The following is an 8630-nucleotide window of genomic DNA, read 5'->3' as shown; positions in this document are numbered from 1 at the left end:
ATGCTCCCCAATTAACTTCCACCCTTTCCAGAAGGTCCACATTTGGGCCTTTTGTGGATTTTGTAAATCAAATTAAGCCATATTAACTACTGAAGCTGCTATGTCATTACACTGCCCTTGCTTACTCTACACATAATAAAAGAACCCAACTAAACAACTCTCCCACCCAGAAGCAGATCTAGCCAGTAATAATAGAAAATTACTTGATAACTTGACACTGTGCATCACAAACCATGGTACAGGTGAGTCACAGTCAGGAAGCCACAGGCCAGAAGACAAGGTGGTATTTCACCAATACCATCACAACAACAGCAGCCCACAGAAGTGGTGATATGAGATCTGGAGTCACACAGGCCCTTGGACTGGGCCACATAACTTGTAACAGGGTGCAGAGGAGCAGAGAGCTTGCAGCAGAACCAGCACAGGCTTTGCAGCCTCTTGAGAGGCAGCTGCAAGAGCTGGAGATGTCCATTTGCCACCAAGATCCCAGACCAGTTTTGACACAGGCTCAGAATCATTTTTCTCTCACAGAAAATAGAGACTGATAATAATTTCTCTGAATTCTCTCAGGGTTTCTACAGATATTTGACATCAAATATCTAATATTTAATACAAAGCAAAGGGGAAAATAGCCTTCAGAGTCTGGCTCACAAGCCTCCCAAGACCAGTAGCATGTGTGAGAAAGGTCTCATGGTAAAGAGACCGAGACCTCTTGATCTGAGCTCTGATACACCAATGCAGACACAGGGTCCAACCTCATTTCTAAAAATACTCGTGCTTTGTTCTTCATAACCTGCTAAAGCAAAGCTGTTGGGCACCACCTCTAGATATCAGACTTCATTTACATGACCCAAATAAGCCATCCCAAAACTTAATAATAATCCTTTTTGACCTAGAGTCTGACAAAATCAGAAGTGACAACAAATGAAATTGTTAAGAAATTAAATCTTCGTACACTTTTCATTATAAAGCATTTGGATAAAATTAAGAACAGGGGCATTAAATTACATTTCCTGCTTTGATAATACAGAAAATTCCACAGGAAACATCTTTCTTGTAAGACGATAACAAACTGACGTTCTATTGTCTGCTGCACAGGAGTTGCACAATTGTACATATCCTGTTAAAGTTTTGTTCTAATACATTATTCAGTATGACTATAAAAAAACATTCACCTTCACTTTGCAAATTTAGGCCTTATTTACAAAGCAATTGCATCAATTTTCTCAGGTTATTCCGTAAGCACATCAACACAATCTGAGGTCAGTTGACACAAGTGACAAGAGCAGCAAACAAACAACCTGCTTTGTGTTACTGCTCAGGAGACAACTCCCAGGCACTGAATTACTCAAAGGCACCTTCCCCTCAAATGATGCTACTGGGGTGACCCCAATCACCACCGAAGGAATAACTAGTCACAGCACCCAGAATACACTTTCATCTTCAGCTCAGACCAGAAGATATCACCTCTTTATCACTCACTCATAGGAGACAAAGTGGTCCCATATTAGAGGCTCTAAAGCTGGATCTACACCACCAGTCAAGCATGTGATTGTGTGCATGGGTTAACAGCCTCCAGGCAATGCAATTTATCATGCTACTAAAGCAAAAGAAGAAAAGACCTCAAGACATTTCCAGTGCTTTTTCTTTAGTGGCACTCACTGTTACTACTCTTTTTTAATTACAGCTGTGGGCTTTTCCTGCAAAGATATGGGAACATAGAGGTGAGTAAGAGTGTAAGTTTGTAATTGCAGCTGAGTCACCGTCCCTAGTTAATGAAAAGAAACAGACTAGAAGATTCTCTAGTAGCACCCAAGGGGTGAACTGCTCTTTGGAAGGGGCCAGCTCTCTCCAGTGACTATGGTTATCATCCTACACCACTCTGGCATATTTGAGATATTTACCTACAGTTAGAAGCATTATTCCTTCACCTAGTTTTTTTTTGTTTTGTTTTTGAAAGCACTTGTTCACAGTGCAGCAAAGTAAAGCAGCTAGTATGTCTATGGAGTGGATAAAAATGCCCATTAAGAATGTTCTAACCATTCACATACTTTATCTGGACTCATATATGCATGATTGGCAGTGTGCCCTGGTGGCCAAAGAATTCCAAAGGCTTCTTGGCTTGTATGAGAAACAGTGTGGCCAGCAGGACCAGGGCAGTTATTGTCTCCTTGTACTGGCGCTGCCAAACCTTGAGGTTTGGGCCCCTCACTAGAAAAAAGACATTAGGTTTCTGGAGCAGGTCCAGAGAAGGGCAACAGAGGTAGTGAAGGGTCTGGAGCACAAGTCAGATGAAGAGCAGCTGAGGGAGCTGGGGTTGTTTAGCCTGGAGAAAAGGAGGCTCAGGGAAGTCCTTGTCACCCTCTGCAACTGCCTAAGAGGAGGTTGTAGCAAGGTGGGCATTGGACTCTTCACCCAAGTAACACACAACAGAACAAGAGGAAATGCCTTCAAGTTGCTCCAGGGCAGGTTTAGATTAGATATTAGGAAAAATCTTCACTGAAAGGGTCGTCAAGCACTGGAACAGGCTGCCAGGGAAGTGGTTGAGTCACCATCCCTGGAGGTATTTAAGACGTGTAGATGTGACTCTTAAGGAACACGGTTTAGTGGTGGATTTGGACACATTATGCTAACAGTTGGACTACATGATCTTAAATGTTTTTTCCAGCCCAAATTGTTCTATGATTCTACAGGGTCTTCAGACAGCTTGCAAGAGAGACTGAATCTCACAGCAGCACTCAGGTAGGGCTGATGCTTCAACTTCAATATGGCTGGTCATGGTCTCAAGCAGAGGGAATTAGGACTTGGAACATTTCAACCTTCTGCTTTAGGTCAGAATTGAGAAAATCAGAATCTTTCACTCAGGAAGATTCATGTTTTACAGTACTGATTTCAGTGTTTGGTATATTTCTTCCATTCAAAAGCCATGCAAAAAGCCTGGAGTACCTGGCCTGTTAGTCTGAGTATTGTACTTATAAGAAGAAGCTTGTCAAAATAACCCTTACAGTGCACTATATTCATTTCCTTAGACAAAGAGCAGCTGTCAGTGAGAAGGATCACTCCTTCAGAACTGTGCTCTGCTCCTACAAAAGGGAGAAGGAAACATTCCTGTTAGCAAACTTTCAGATGTCCAAGTGGTTGCATAACTGGCGTCAGGCTTGACAGCACCTCTGCTTGTGACTGTTACAGTGCAGTGCAGTGTTACAGGCAGTGCTTTATAAAATTAATGCTTAGTGGGAAGATATTTTAAAAGCAATAACCTCACAAGTTTTGCTCAAGGAGTCATCAAAAGAACAAGATTCTCATGCTTATCTCCTTCAGGAGTAGTGGGTGATAGTTGATGAAATATATAGCATCAGTAAGGCAGAGTTGTCTTTTGGTGTTATCACTTGGTCAGGGAGCAAGTCCAGTTGCCAGCCAGGAAAGCAGACACTCACTAGCAGAGTATTCAGAAGGTTGGTTTGTCCTTACCTTCTTTGTGCAAGGAAATTGAGAGATCTCAGCCCTCCAGATACAGGGAGCCATGAACATCTGCCTCCATTACTATCCCTTTACCTCACCCTAGAATAATTCCTTAGAGTAAAAAAGAGGCTTTGACCAATTTAAATTCTACCACAGTGGAATAGGTGCCACAAAAGTGGGACTTAATGAAAAAAAATCAGATATTCAGATAAATTTCAGTTGTTCTAAAATTCCACCTTACAAAAAAACAAAAGCCACAAAGAATTTCCAAAATAACAGAGTTTTTCCCATGATTCTACTAAACAATAAGTGTTTAAAATATTCATAAGTTCCTATGGGATCATCACAGATAATGACATTTTACCTTTCTGATGTAATTTATAGTGATGCATTAAACTAATGAACTCATCCAATTACAAAAGTGTGCTTTCCTTCTTTGCTAAAGGATCACCACACTTTAGCCCCAGATCAACCAGAGCTGACTTAATGAAGTCACAGTGTAACATCTCATTAATTTTACTTTTCTCGTAAATAATTCTTGGGAGGTGCAAACCTCTACCTCTTTGATGCCCAAATACCTCAGCTTTACAGAAGTGAAGGAAACGACAGACTATGTTTGTCAGAGGAGAAGCATCTGGATCAGATGTTCTGGACAAGCAGGCATGTCAGACCTCCAAACAGAAAGCGACGTTGCCAGGGTGGGGTGGAGGTGAAGATCAGGTGCAGGTACCCAGAACTCTCCATGACAGAGTGGCACTGCCCCCTGAGGGCTGATTGCAGGAAGAGAAGGAGCAGGCAGAAACAAGGATTTCCATGGGCCTCAGAGATCCTACTGAATTTCCTAAATAATTAATGAAGCAATTTCATAGGGCCAAAAAAAAATTGATAATCAATGGATCTACCACAAGTATTTCAGAATGGTGCAAAGACCATGGTGGTCTCCTCAGATCTGTGTCACTATCAGTGAGAGGGGCACTAATAAAAATCTCAATTGTCTATGCAGCTGTTTTTACAGACTTCTAAGGATATTTCTTTGATAAGTAAGTCAAATTCTGCTGGGATTAGCTACAGGTTAAAAAATATTATAGTAGGATACACATGCATAGGGAATAAAGTCTCCTAAATCTTGATGCCTTATTAAAAAAAAAAAGCCATAAAAAAAAGAAAGGAAGAAAAATTACAGTTCCTTTGAAATTTATTTATTAAAAATATTTAATAAATATTTTTATTATTTTTTAAAAATAATCATAACTGCTTTCCTAAAGAAAAAAGAGTTCGCAAAATAAGGCTTTTCGGAATACTGACACAATTATACCTCTACAACAGTTAATTTCAATTAGCAGCCAATACCTGATTCTCTGACAGGTAAGAGAAGTAGGGGATTTTGCCCCCAGTGCCTGACCAAATTACAAATACTCCATGAGACTCAAATAGAAATCAGCAAAAAGAGAGAAAAGTCAACATAGCTGCAAATTGAATGGAGCTGACTTCCATGTCCTGATGCATACTGTGAACTCTACAACAACCTCCACATGTAACCCCAAGTATCATAAAATCATAGAATGGCTTGGTTCAACCAGAATACATGTTTTTCTGACTTTTCTCACCCTCATTTCTTCCTAACATATTGCTTTACCACTGTTGACACATTATAAAGTAACTTCTGGTGTAATACTATCCTTAAAACATCATATACATCATTATGCAGATTCCAGTAATGGTTCCACAGTAAAGCCCAAGGTGAAATTTGCATATAAAACTTGCTTAAACTTGCCATGTTTCACAACAGACTAATGAATGCAGCTGTCCAGATGCCATTTTCCAGCACACCTCATTACAAAACAGGGGCTAACTTCTGCAAGCAAAGCATTCACAAAGCACTTGAAAAATACAGTCCCATCCACTCTGATCCCTATCAAGCTTCTCAGTTCCAGCTCTGCTTTTCAACTGCCATAATTTTCTAAAAGGAAAAAGGCAAACACACACAAAGAAATCCCAACAAAAGTGCAAAAACAAAACCCAAACAAAGAACACAAACACACCCTTAAGAAAAAAAAAAAAAAAAACAACAAAGTGAGTTGGGAAATAATCTTAACAGCAGGGAACGTCCATTGCTCTGCCACATTGGTGGCTGGCACTGTGGTGGAATGCTAAAGGAAAAAATATTCCCACATCCTACATTTAAATCATGGATGTGCCTGCAGTGAGTCTTCTAATTCTGACTAGGGCAAGACACTGCTATGGTTGTGCAGTGGTCACACTACACTTTAGATTTAGACCTGCATAGCTGCTTTCCCATAAGAACCTTCAGCAGAAGAGATGGAAAAGAATGCATTGCAAAGGTACAGAGCCTGGTTAACTTCACAGAAGTACCACAAAACCTTTAATTTCTACTTGTTACAAAGCAGAAGGAAATGCTTGTGATGGTCAAATTGGGCAAGGACAGTAACCATAATTAGACTTTTATAAAGATATTTTTCCCACATTGGAGTTATGTAATGATTTGTTTGCTTTATAGCTGACGGTCTCATGTAAAATTTAATTACCTTTATGATACTGTGGGATTTTTTTTAAGAGAAAATAATTTGAATTTTTGTCCATAATTTTCTGAGCAGCATTTTTTTACCACACCTAGCTAATCAAGCTTTACAGCTCTTTGTGTTTACCCCTAAGGTAAACTCAGCCTGATATTTACATCAACACCCTTGGGTAGAAAGCACATAAGACATGAATCATAGTCTCTGTGGAATTCTCAACAGATGTTCTGGTTTGTGTGACATTATACAACTTTTAGCTGACCTGTGCTGGTCAGCAATGCAATAACTAGTTCAGAAAACAAACAAAAAACAACCACAACCTAAAAATCCACCACCTGCATGTGCTGTTAAGCTTCACTGAAACCATGGATAAAAAAGTGCAATAGTCAAAAACATTGGCATGATTACAAACCCACAAAATTACAGAAGATGGGGTACATGAAGAATAATTAATAATTCATGGTTTATCTATATAATTTATATAATGTATATATTTATATAGTAATGATAATAATTTACAAAGCCTATAGTTTGTAACAGAACATGTTCCCACAGGTCTTCCTTATTACTAACCCCAATTCTAACTGATGTATTTTGCCCTGAAATTGAAAAGTTCATCTGTCAGATACATTTGGAGGAAATAAGCTTGTACCAAATACCATTTTACAGCAAGCCTGCTAAATACAGCAGTCTATTCTAGCTCAAGGTCTTGTCTTACGATATTTTATGATTATGAATGCAGCACGTGATGCCTTGTTGAGAAGTGTCATTGCAGTGTCATGTAAGAGGGCGCTACGCCCTTTAAAGGACTTGAAAAAGCACCCAGGTGTGTGTGTCAGTGCACAGACTGTACTTCACTCCTGCAGTAGGATTTTTTCTAGGGAGAAAACAATAGAGGCTCCCATTGCTTATATGGAGCCTAGGGAGATAGCAGCATTTCCCCTCCTACCAGTCACTGAGCCCTGATCACAAAGATGTGAAACAAGAGAACACTTCTTAAAAACACTGGCATACCTTTGTATAAATCATTTGTTCTATCAATTCATCAGCTTCTACTTTACATGTCCACCAATGTTAGCCTAACCATTCTCAATATTTTTATAGATTTCACAAAACTCTAAAACATTCTTTTTATGTTCAGCCTCAGTTTATTCCTTAATATATTTGTTCTCACACCACCAGTGTCCTTCTAGCTTTATCTCCCTTCTCTAAGTTGCTTTCGTGTAGAACAAACAGGTCCGTTCTCAATTGTTGATGTGACAAATAAATTAACCTACAGTCATCCAGTGTGCTCTCAAGTGGCAGGTTTTCCCTTTTCCATACATACTCCTTCATCCACGCCTCTGCTGTGAGTTAATTTTCCTCAAATATGGGTGACATGCCAACATAAAACTGCTCTACATAAAACCCTATCAGAAGAGTATTTCCCTTTTTCCACTGGAAATGTTTCAACCTCCAACACCTCTAGATCTCATTACCTTTTTCAAATCCAAGTCATATCAATATCACATTCTGATTAAACACTGCTTCCTGTATTTGTTTTTCTTCCTTTTAAGGTGTTTAAAGTGCCTCAACCGGCAACTGAACTAATCACAAACATGTGATTAAAAGTCTAGCCTGGTGTGATATTTGCCACATCAAAAGCAACAGAGTTAGCAATACTTCTGTCCCAGATTAAGATTTTTAGGTATGGCTCCAGATAAATTTGTCATCTACTGGAGTTGATAGACTCCAAAGATTTCACACTGAACTATAAAAAAGTAAAGTTCAATATAATAGCATTGTTTGCCTATGAACAAATTTCGAGATATTGGAGAAGTGGAAAAATTAATTCAACCATTCTATTCCAAAGTACAGCACCCTTAAGAAAACACCACAACCTTTTGTTCTGTGCTCCTGCATTTTCCCAGGCAGTGCTTTTTCTAGGACACTGAGACGTTTACTAAGACTTCTACTCTACAGAACTGGCTTAAACACACTCAGCAGCAGGCCACCAGTGCTTTGCCCTCTCTGCTACGCCATCACGAGATTCTGCTCCCTCCTTTGCCCCGGATATCCTGTTTATCTGCTGCTGCCCTGAGCAGCCTAACAAAGAAGCAGACCTTTTACCTTCACAGCATTATGGTTCTTGCTTTAAGTTAATTCCTCTTAGAATCACTGCAGATACAATAAGACGAGTTAGGGAAGTGACTGGAGATGCTGTCAGAAAATCTACTGCCACACAGAAGTTTGTCTTTGACACTGCAAGAGCAGACAAAAAAGCAGGATTCAAAAATACACAGCAGGAATTATTATAAAAATCTTGCAAAGTTTTTCTTTAAAAAAAATAAAAACTAATTGTTTCTTTATACAACAGCATCAACAAGTGAACTTACAAAATCCTATGTGCTAAGCACTTAGCTGAAAAGAAGATTCAGCTAGAGATTATCAGCTACATAGAACATGATCATCATCTGCAGAGGAAAAGAAACCCATATTATTGTGAATGCAAAATGATCCTTGTTTGTGGCAATCTAGCAACAAAAGGAAGACTACTTTATCCGCAATATCTGTTGATGTGAGTAGATGGTCATGTAGAAGGAGGCAGTGTGCTCTTTTTCCAGGGCAATCATAGATGATCAGATCAGAGGC

Source organism: Vidua macroura, chromosome 6 (genome assembly GCF_024509145.1).
Source record: "Vidua macroura isolate BioBank_ID:100142 chromosome 6, ASM2450914v1, whole genome shotgun sequence".
Lineage (NCBI taxonomy): Eukaryota > Metazoa > Chordata > Aves > Passeriformes > Viduidae > Vidua > Vidua macroura.
This window is presented reverse-complemented; position numbering follows the sequence as displayed.